General features: G+C 38.9%; 1 pseudogene; it reads right to left on the bottom strand.

Annotated features, from left to right (window-relative positions):
- Positions 1-5,847: 5,847 nt before the first annotated feature.
- LOC113255489 (calmodulin-1-like) lies at positions 5,848-6,297 on the bottom strand (annotated as a pseudogene).
- Between the last annotated feature and the right edge of the window lie 5,177 nt (positions 6,298-11,474).

Here is an 11,474-nt window from a genome sequence, read left to right as displayed (position 1 = left end):
CTTACAATTCCCTGAATATTGTATTCACTCCTCTGTATTTTGATCATGCCTGGAGGTCTCTTCTTACACACTCCTCTCTTCCTTGTCTGCTTAATATCTGCTTATTTTCAAGACTCAATTCAGGCATAACTTCCTCTAGTAAGACTGCCCCACCCTAGCCACTTGTCCTCCCCAGGCTGGGTTAGATGCGCTTCCTCTATGCATACCTATGCATGTCACGTTGTATGGAAAAGTATCTCTTTGGGATGCCTGGGTGGCTCAGTGGGTTAAGCATCTACCTTCAGCGAAGGTCATGATCCCAGGGTTCTGGGATCAAGTCCCACATTGGGCTTCTTGCTCTGTGGGGAGCCTGTTTCTCCTTCTGCCTGCAGCTGCCCCTGCTTGTGCTCTCACTCTCACTCTCTCTCAAATAAGTAAATAAAATGTTTTAAAAAATTAATTCACATAATACAGGCACTTGGCACAATAATGTCACATAATAAGTGCTCATTAAATGTTTTTTTTTAAAGATTTTATTTGTTTATTTGTCAGAGCAAGCACAAGCAGGGGGAGCAGCAGGCTGAGGGAGTAGCAGACGCCCCTCTGAGCAGGGAGCATGATGCGGGACTCGATTCCAGAGCCCTGGGATCATGACCTGAGCTAAAGGCAAACGCTTAACCGACTGGGCCACCCAGGCATCCCAGTGGTCATTAATGTTAACTATTATTACCGTTATTTCACTTAGTTCTTAAAACAACCCTAACCCCTATATATTGTTATCACTTATTTTTCCAATCAATAAATAGTTCAGAGTAGTTAATTAACTTGCTCAAATCACAGAATGAAAAAATGAATCTGAGGAGCTCCTGGGTGGCTGAGTTAGTTAAGTGTCTGCCTTTGGCTCAGGTCATGATCCCAGGGTCCTGGGATCGAGCCCTTCACCAGGCTCCCTTCTCAGGAGGGAGTCTGCTTCTCCCTCTCTCTCTCCTCTACCTGCCCTGACCTGTTCATATGTGCTCTCTCTCTCTCACTCTCTCTCTCAAATAAATAAATAAAATCTTAAAAAAAAAAAAGAATCTGAGTTTCTTTAAAGCCCATGTTCTTTCTACATTCTTGCTTTCTCCATAGTCCCGGCAGAAGTAACATCATATCCCAAGGTAGAGACCTTAAAGAGAAGTGTGTACTGGGGACAGTGACAAGTTGAGAGTGATAGAGCATAGACGGTGGAGAGGGGGGCAGTGGGCAGTAGAGGCTGGTCACAGGCTATGAAGGGCTTCCAAATACTGAAGTTCATAAAATATGTCAGTCCCACTAATTTGCTCATGATATTTAGCTCTAAGAACTGCTGAAGCAGAACATTCCCTTTGGAGTATACAAAATAAGACAAGCTCTGTGTAAGACATTTTTGGTCTTGCTGAGGTCAATGTGGTGGGTTTGTTGCTGAGGAGAAGTTCTGACAATTGCTATGGAGATGCAACATAAGCAAAGAAAAGCAAAACTGTTTGTTTTCTGAAAGCAAAATTAGAGGGAATCACAGTAAATCAAGATTCAATACATAATGTGTTTTGTAAATAAACACCAATTTGAAGAGCAACTTCAGGAAATGAAATTGACCGAGTCCAAGTCTTCACAGAAAACCCATCTGCTCTCTCCTCTAGATGGTTGGAATGCTTACATGTGGGAGCATTTCTTTTTATCATCATATGGCTTCTTCATTTGAGAAGTAGAAATGAGAAAATTTACCTTTGATTTCTATTATACTCTTGCAATCACCATATACTTTATTTTTTTAAAGATTTCATTTATTTATTCAAAAGAGAGAGTGCATGAGAGAGAGCACAAGCAGAGGGCAGGGGCAGAGGGAGAAGGAGAAGCAGACTCCCCGCTGAGCAGGGAGCCTGATGCAGAACTTGATCCCAGGACCCTGGGATCATGATCTGAGCTGAAGGCAGATGTTTAACTGAGCCACCCAGGTGCCCCAAAGTCGTCATATACTTTAAACTGAAAGGGCTGAATGTTATTCGTACTCTTCTGGGGGGAAAAATGAAAATTAATTTCTGCCTGATTATTTTAATACTATGTTTAGCATTGATTTTAATATAACAGAAGAAACAGAATTGAATTTCAACTCAGAACAATTTGAAATCATTACCAATATCAACTAATCTGGTATATTTTTAAAAGGTAACTTAGACAAAAGCAAAGAAACAGAGGCCATTTCAATACCATATTTTCTTGTTCCCATAAAAAACTATCCATTTTTTGCCAATATTTATTTACTTATCTAACCAAACTGGTGATTGGGAATGTACTAGGTGCCCAGCTTGATGTCAGGCACTAAGGACACAGTCATAGTCAAGGCAGACACAGTCTCTACTTTGGAGGAGTTTGCAGTAAAATACCAGAAAACTACAAGCAATTGCATCAAAGGGTTAAAGTTAGACACTTTTGTTAATATATTGCAAGAGGATTGGGCTTGTGAATACACAGACGAGTACTTCTCAAGCTTTGTATGTGAATCACCTGGGGGTCTTATTAAAATGCAGCTTCTGATTCAGTAGGTCTAGAGCGGAGCTGATATTCTGTATTTAAACATGGTGTCATGTAATGCTGATGCCACTAGTCCATGGACCACACTTTGTCGTGAGAGCATAGACTATTAAGATGTACGATCATTAAGGTGTAATATTAAGATGTAGGGCATAAAGTAATATTAAAACTTTTTCTCTTCTTGGTGTGAAAAGTGTATTCTTCAGAATCAAATAGTTGAGTTGCAATCCTGGCTTCGACCATTTGCAGGCTCTGTGATCTTAGGAGGGTTACTTGACCTGTCTCAGTTTTCTTATCTGCAAACTGGGGATAAGGGCAGGGCCTATCTCGTAAGGTTGTTGTGAATATTAATAAAAAAGTATACAATTCACTTAGAATAGGGCCTAACTCTTAAGTACTCAATAAATGTTAGCTATTATTTTTTGTATTAGTATTGGTTTAGAGATCTACTTGGGATTTGGTGTGCTTCATTAATCTGAAGATTCATGATTTTTATAATTCTGGATAATATTCAGTCATTACCTTTTCAAAAGTTGCCTTTCCTCAAGTGTTTTCTCTTTTCTGGGATTCTGGCTTGACATCCATGTACCTCCTACCATGTACCTTGTGTCTTCTATAACCTTTATGTGACTTAGCTTCCTTATCTGTAAAATGAGAATCCAAATTGTTAAAAACAAAATTCAACTGAGTAAATTTAAAGATCGAACTGACTTTATTCAATGATCCATGAATCAGGCAGCATCCTGTCTAACAAATAAAAAGGAGCTCCAAGGAGCAGTCCAAAACAGAAAGCTTTTATAGGCAGAAGGGGAAAGAGAGTGGATTGTTTCAGGTAAGGTGAACTTCCTTTAGGGGACAAAAGGGTCTAGCAGGTGGATTAACTCACTAGTCCTGACCAGGAAATTCCAGACTGACTGGTTAACATTACATTTCTGGGAGAGGCCTAGTAGGTTAGGCATTAAATCTTCATTTGCTGACATGGGGCTTAGCACAGTGACTCCATTTGTGGCTTTCCTGTCCTTTTTAACAATTAACCCCTTTTGATCCAGCTCTCAGTTTAACTGAGAGATATGTTCCAAATTTAAGGCACTAGCACCACTCTTAGCTATCATTCTGAAGTTCTTGGAGTCTATGTTGATTCTGTGTGTAGTATTCATGAGTTGTGATGTTTTGGCTGAATCACTGTGATAATTCACAGGCCATGCCTTCTGGTTCACAACTTTTAAGTTGGTCATTCTCTTTGTTCCTTTTCTGATGTTCCAGTCTTAGGGAGATCATTTGCTTAGTGGCTGCAAACATATATTTAAAGGTCTTAAGAGAGTACATGCACCAAGGAGATTTCTATGATTATCATAAGCAGGATAATTCCCATCATCTGGAGTACACTTCAAAGCCATGGTCTCTAAGACCCAAATCAATGAAAATCAAATAAGTCAAAGAAAGACCCCATTGAAGGAGACACCTTTTGAAGCCAAGTGATTTGCTCAGTGATCTTAATGTAACTGAGTTTCAGCTTTCCCCTGAAGTATTAATCCAGGTGTGGCAGGTCATGTTGGCAATAGCACAGACATCCCCTTGCTCAACTAAAAGATAATCAAGGGCTAACCTATTAGCAAAAACAATTTTGTCCAGAGAGTCAAAGGATTTTTGTTGGGCAACTACTGTAACTAATATTACAGGAGATTCTGTAATATTTCGAGAGTTAAGGAGAAATTCCTGATCATAGTCTCATTTGTACTCACTATTGACCAGGGATGTAGGGCCCTGACAAAGGAAGCCAATCCTGAATCATGAATGCCTCCTGATAATTCCCATTAGAATCTGTGAGTCAGGCCTGGAAAAGTGACAGTTATTGAGGCCAATAAAAGTTTAAGGTCCTGTAGACCACACAGGCAGTTTTATTCTGGTTACTTTGTGTCCCCCCCCCCCACCTTTTTTTTTTCCTCTTCTTTTTTTCCTTTTCTCTTCTCTTCTTTCTTTCTTTCTTTCTTTCTTTCTTTCTTTCTTTCTTTCTTTCTTTCTTTCTTTCTTTCTTATTTCTTCTTCTTCTCCTCCTCCTCCTTCTTCTTCTTTTTTTGCCTAGAACCTAGACACAAGTTTTCCTGGGTTTAGGGTTCTTAACTAGAGACAGGGAAATGGGTGAGGGAGTCAGTAGCATCATGGACAGGCCAGAATTCTTGATGACAAATCCAATAGTTTGAAGGATTGCTCCCTTAGCAATGGCCTGGGAGATATAGACGATGGCATTATCTTTCCAGGCCAGTTCCAGAGTAAAGGAAAAAAAGGGAAGAAGAAAGAGTTTCATGTTTAGTTAAAATATGAAGTCTTGATCCAGTGTCTTGGGCACAAACAGTCTATACCAATGTGAGCTATTGCTTTTCCTAGTCAATTTGATTTAAAGGTCTCCAGTGTCTGCACACAACAAAATGTTAGATAGAGCCTTCTTCAGCTGTGAGATGTATGCCCAAGTCCCTAAAGTTTGGCTACCATCTGGGTAGTGAGGAGGACCTAAAATACTCTCTTGCGAGGAAATTCAAGGGCAGTCTTTGTTCTTAGTGATTCCAAATCAGAAGAGTGAGAGAAAATTGGATATCTTAGTTTGGAGAGTTGTAGCCAAATATCTGAGGAAACTAGAATTTAGGATCCAGGGGTACCTGGTGGCTCAATCAGTTAAGAGTCTGACTCTCTCTCTCTCTCTCTCTTTTTTTTTTTAAGATTTTATTTATTTATTTGACAGAGAGAGAGAGACAGCCAGCGAGAGAGGGAACACAAGCAGGGGGAGTGGGAGAGGAAGAAGCAGGCTCCCAGTGGAGGAGCCCAATGCGGGCCTCAATCCCAGGACTCCAGAATCATGCCCTGTGAGCCGAAGGCAGATGCTTAACGACTGAGCCACCCAGGCACCCAAGAGTCCAACTCTTGATCTCAGCTCAGGTCTTGACCTCAGGGTTGTGAGTTTGAGGCCCGCATTGGGCTCCACGCTGGGCATGGAGTCTACATTAAAAAAAAAAAAAAAAAAAAAAGATTCAGGATCCAGTTCAATTTGCAGGTATAAATCAAAACCTCAAAAACAACTAACAGGATTAGAATCTAACATTTCTTTTTTTTCCAGAGATAATCACAGTTAAGTTAGCTTGTTTGCATTGAACTTGCTGTGATCATTGACATAAGTGCAGCAAGAGTAGTGATTGACCATACAAGCACTTTTTCTTTCCTAGACAGAAACAGAATGAGTAAATGAACTTTTTTTTTTGTAAGAGGTAAGTAAAAGATTCAATTTGATTCTTCTAGAGGGGGGAAATAGGAGTTGAAAATAGGTCTTCATTTTGCAGTCATCATCTGTATAAGTTCTTCATAGTTGACTTGTCCACCTCCATCAGTATCTGTTTCTTTGATCATTTCATCTACTCCTTCATCTGTTAGTTTTTCTCCTAAGCTTGTCATGACATGACATAGTTCCACTGTGCTGATGTAACCATTGCCATTTTTGTCAAAGACTCAGAATGCCTTGTGAATTTTTTCTTTATTGTTTGTATCTTTCATTTTTCTAGCCATCACAGTCAAAAATTCTGGGAAATCAATGGTGCCATTACCATTAGCATCTGCCTTGTTGGTCATATCCTGCAGTTTTGCTTCTGTTGGGTTCTGTTCCAGTGACCTCATGACAATTCCAAGTACTTTTGTTGTGATGATGCCATCACCAACTTTGCCTAAAAGGGAGAAAGTTTCCTTGAACTCAGCAATTTGCTCTTCCATCGGCTGGTCAGCCATGGTGTGAGAGAAGTGAGGAAGAACAGAGAGGCAGTGAGGGTGGCTGCACCAGCTCAGGGGGTGTGATGGTGGGAGTGGTCCCACTGTGGCTACTAAGGCACATTGTGTGCTCAGCACTTTGCCACTACCTGACTGTGAGTAACAGTGCCACCCCATGAGGCTCCTAGGACCACGGCCCCATATGAGCACTTTTTAAGCCTGCTTTGTTGGAACCTTGCAAGGAAGGTATCAGGTCTATTTTTCCAAGGGGCTTTATTGGATCTGTAAAGTCAACTTTAGTTCCTTAAAACTGTCTGGTCATATCTAAGTCTATGCACTTCTATCTCAAATTTGACATTCCAGTCAAAACTTTGGTAATATAACTAATGTTTCCAAGCGTGTCCCTTTATAAGGAGTTTAGATTCTTACTGAATTTGTGTAAATAACTAACAGTTTTCCCACAAAAAGAATGCTCAGGAGTTTCTGAATTCTGAAGGGAGCAGGTATGGAGAAAAAAATAAATGTTTCATCTTCATTTACAATAGTACACTTTACCAAATTGCTGTAAGTCATGGATAGCTTAACGTTTCCTCAAATCTGGAAAAACAAAACATTAACCAGAGCTGTTTCAAACAAGAAGTCATAAAAATTATAATCATATTCCTCAGTTCACTCAGTTCCATCTTACCTACTCTTGTTCTGCTTGAGTCCAGTTTTTTCCATTAGTTCTGGAAATTCTTTCCCAGTTCAATTTTATGATCATAAAGTTATCAGAAACCTGTGTTTGCCAGAGTCCTTTCCATGAATCTTCTTGAAGATAAACCTCTACCTTTGCAAAGCATCAGACTAAAACAATAATTCTCTGTAACTGACAAAAGACTTAAAAATTCCCATTATTAAAGATCTGATGAGAGTTTACTATAATGGAGTTAAGTATGAAATTTGTTTATTTTTGTGACACAATATTTTATAATAGTAACTGGAATTATGATTGATATCATTTTGCCAGGACATATTCAGATTTCTAGGAGTTCCATACAATTTTTGGGACACTTATACCATAGACTTACATAAATACAATATAAAGAATGCTTAGTATTACTTCTTATTTGACAATGCTTCCCCTATAATTTAACATGGTAAATATGTCTAAGCAGTTTAACGTCTTCCTTTTTATAAGGAGAGAGAACAAATCTTTTTATTTTTATTTTTTTTAAAGATTTTATTTATTTATTTGAGAGAGCAAGTGAGAGAGAGAGAGCACGAGTGGCAGGGAGGGGCAGAGGGAGAGAGAGAAGCAGGCTCCCTGCTGAGCAGGGAGCCCGATGTGGGGCTCCATCCCAGGACCCTGGGATCATGACCTGAGCTGAAGGCAGACACTTAATCAACTGAGCCACCCAGGCACCCCTATTATAGCTTATTTTTAAAATACTTGTAACAAATTCATGCAGTCTTTACAGCTTGAACCCATATAAAATTCCTTTCTCAAAATTCTGTTTTCCATCAACGCTCTACAGTTTTGTCCTGTTTTCCTCTTTCCCATTCTGAAATTTCCAGCCTCTCTTTAGAACAAAATTACCTTCTTTTTCCTCAATAAAAATACATTTCCATTCCTCATACTTTCTTTTACTGAAAACTCACATCCTACTTTCCTTGCAGAGATGCTTCCCTTATTTCTAGTAGTTTTAGTTACATATATTAGAATTCTTAACCCTTAAAAACTTTATTCCTAGTAAAAATAAAGAAGTAAACAGTTGTGGACTGTCTTTCACATTAATGTTCTGGATTTGCAAATTTATAAATACCTTTTGTAATTTCTAGGAACATATGGTTTCTCATAGTAAATTTTTCAGCAGGGCACAGAACATGTTTACTAATAGATGCAAATACCTTGAGTTCTTCTATAAAAGGAAGCAAAAAATGAATAAACCTATGTTCAATAATTAATGTTTCGGTATTTTATCTTATTCGAAAATAGATAAACACAAAGATCTGGACATTCCACGAATTTAACTTAACTTGTCATTTTAACATAAGTTAGCAAAAACTTAAGGTTTCAAGTCACCAAAAAGATCTGGGGAAACGGTCTTAAAAGCTCACCTAAAAACTCTGTCCTACTAAAAATTTGATGAGACATTAGACAAAATCATTTATAATCCCCAGCTATTTTCTTTTTGACAAATTTGTATGAGATAACATGAACTCATTTGACCTTTAGTAGCCTAGGTAGAATTAAAGTTGTGTGTCTCTATTATTTTTAATGTTAATAACTCTGAAGGCATATCTGTTGCAATTAAATCAATAAACCTTAAATTAGCTTTAATACCAAATATTTTCCCAGGTCATGTGAACTTGAAATTCATTTGGGTTAGTTTCCATTATATTTCTGAGAATTTAATTTATATAAGCACTTAATTGTCTTTAAGCCAATTAAATACAGCTCTTATAAAAATTAATTTTGGCAATACCATCCAGAGGTAGAAAATTTCCATACATCTACAGTTTACATATATGTATATATATAGAGAGAGAGAGAGATACAGAGGCCTTGCAGCTTTCATTTTAGAATTACTGCCATGAATCAGTACAAAACTCACTAGTTATAAAAGAACTTGAATCTAAGTTGTTTTTCCAATTTTGTAAAGATTTATAAGGTAGGGACAGTTGCTTTTAATACCTCAAAGATTTGGGTTGCAACTTCAATCAACTTCTGATTATCACCTTCTGACTACAGAGCTACTTCATTTGAGTTGATGTTGAAGAATTTGTGTAAGAGTCTTGGAGACACTTTTTCCCCAGTTGATTGCAAATGAAACATTGACCCTTAGGCCATCATTTTGATGGTGGACCCTTATATGTGTGCAGTGAGTGGCGGGGGAGGGGAGTCCAAGTGTTACTTTAAGTGCATAGTGTTGGAGCAGTTCTATCTGTAAGGCCAGTAGCTTGGTGGACTTTAGTCTTGTTCCAAAGTCCTTTCAAAGTACTCAACTGTGTCACAGGTTCACTCAAACTGTTAACCTCTCATCCTACTTTCTGCTTTTTTATCAATCCACTAATCTCAGGAGATAACCCATCTACGAACAGAGCAGCTAGAGCACATTGGGTGACCTCATGTATTGTATGGAACCTGGAGTACCACAGGAAGAGAGCTTCCAGATGAGCTTTCAAGTTTGCCACAGGGGCGCCTGGGTGGCTCAGTTGGTAAAGTATCTGCCTTCTGCTCAGGTCATGATCCCAGGGTCCTGGGATAGAGCTCTACATTGGGGTCCCTGCTGTGCGGGGAGCCTGCTTCTCCCACTCCCACTCCCCCTGCTTGTGTTCTCTCTCTCTCTCTCTCTCTGTCAAATAAATAAAATCTTTTTAAAAAATGAATAAATAAAAAATAAAGTCTCCCACAGATTCATCATCTTCCTTTGTTTTTGTGTTTGAATAATAGACCAATCAATGTGAGCAGGGAAGACTCTAGCAATGACTTTTAAAGATCAGTTGCTATTTTATGAGCTTTTTCTGGTCCATGAGGGAACCATGTTGAATGTCTTGGATCTCAGGTATCATCCTTCAGGTTATACCATCCTGCTTCCTGCATCCATTTCTGGGCTCCACCAGGTTCCCCTAGCATGTGCAGAAACTGATAAAGATCTGACACTCCAGGGTCATAGGTCTGGATAATAACTCCAAATTCTTCAGAAAACTTTTGGGGGTCCTCCCTGGGCTTAGGAAATCCTTTAACCATGGCCCTTACTTGGGTATTTGATCAAGGAGTGGAAAATATCTTAGGAGGATCTCCTATAACCTCAAGTAGTTTTATTATTAAAGGTAGCTGTTCAATAGCCTCTTCAGAGTGGGAAGTCAGTTCAAAGAGTTAATGAAGCATGAGTACTCAGAGAAGGAAGGATAGAGGGATTCAGTAGAAGTCACATCAGTCAGACTTATCATCTTGTTCTAGGTACCTCTTGTGTCTTTAATTTTTCATTTGCCTTTTGTAACAAATCTTTTAATGAAGTTATTTTGGAATCATAAACTCGTTTTGAAGCTTCTGCATACCATTTAAAATAGGTATTTCTGTTCGTTTACTTTGGGAACCCTTGCTTTCTACTGTACTTCTTAAATTAATGCTCTTGTCTAATTGGAATATTCCCCATAATGGCCATTGTAATTCTGTATTGTTTTTAGTAAGATTTTGCCACTTTTGTAGATATTTAGAGCTTTGAAGACCGTATAGTTCTTAGACATGAAACAACCAGGTGTGTAGGAAAGTGGCACACTTGATTATTTGGAGTTTAAGGATCTACCTATCTTAATCTATCTAAGCCTTTGGGTCTCTTGGATATAATACTTGATAAGGATGTGGCACTGGGTTGGAAATTGTTTGATGTTATACAGTGTACATCATTGCATGGAAATTTTCTCAAGGTTGTGAATGACCCAGTGTCAATCTAACCTATACCATAACCAACTTATCCTAACGCATGAGTCTTTGGATTAGGTGGAAAGCACTTTCACAGCTTTTAAATGCTTGGTTTGTGTCTGCCCATTTTGTGGCTGCTTCCAAGATTCCCACTAGAAATAGCCTTTATCTACACCAGACAAGACAAACATGTGTACCTTAATATATCAGCAGTAACGAAGAGATGTTAATTCATTCTTGCTGACAGAAGACCCCATGTGCAACAACAACAATTCCCACCTTGGAAGTTGGAACGGGGGAAGGATTGAACCAGCATACCTCAACAAATGGGGACTGTGGACCAGGGGGGCTCCACATAAATGCAGAACTGTGAACTCCCACCAGCAGTTCCCACCTGGATCTTGGGACAGAATCAAGGGCTAAGAGTTTCCATTAATTACATGATAACTGCAACCTGAACTACCAGCAGCTCCCAAAGTGAAAGTGACCAGAAAGCCAGTTAGATCCAGAGCTTGATGCAAAGACAGCAGAACTCAGAACTAAGAGAAACTTACTCATGGCCCTTAGAAATGGTGAGACGGACAGAACTCAAAAGGATTTGTGGGTACCATTCCTGTTTCTTATTGTCTCTGAATGCTACTGGAAGTTCATTTTGGATTCCATCTCCACCACAAAATCTGTTTAAAAAAAATTCAACTGTGTGAATTTAAAGATCTAACCGACCCATTTCAATGATTCATGAATTGGACAGCATTCCATTTAGCAAATAGAAAGGAGTTCCACAGACCTG

The sequence above is a fragment of the Ursus arctos genome, unplaced genomic scaffold (genome assembly GCF_023065955.2).
Source record: "Ursus arctos isolate Adak ecotype North America unplaced genomic scaffold, UrsArc2.0 scaffold_11, whole genome shotgun sequence".
Classification (NCBI taxonomy): domain Eukaryota; kingdom Metazoa; phylum Chordata; class Mammalia; order Carnivora; family Ursidae; genus Ursus; species Ursus arctos.
Note: the sequence above shows the minus strand (reverse complement) of the source record. Positions and strands in the feature narration are given on the sequence as shown.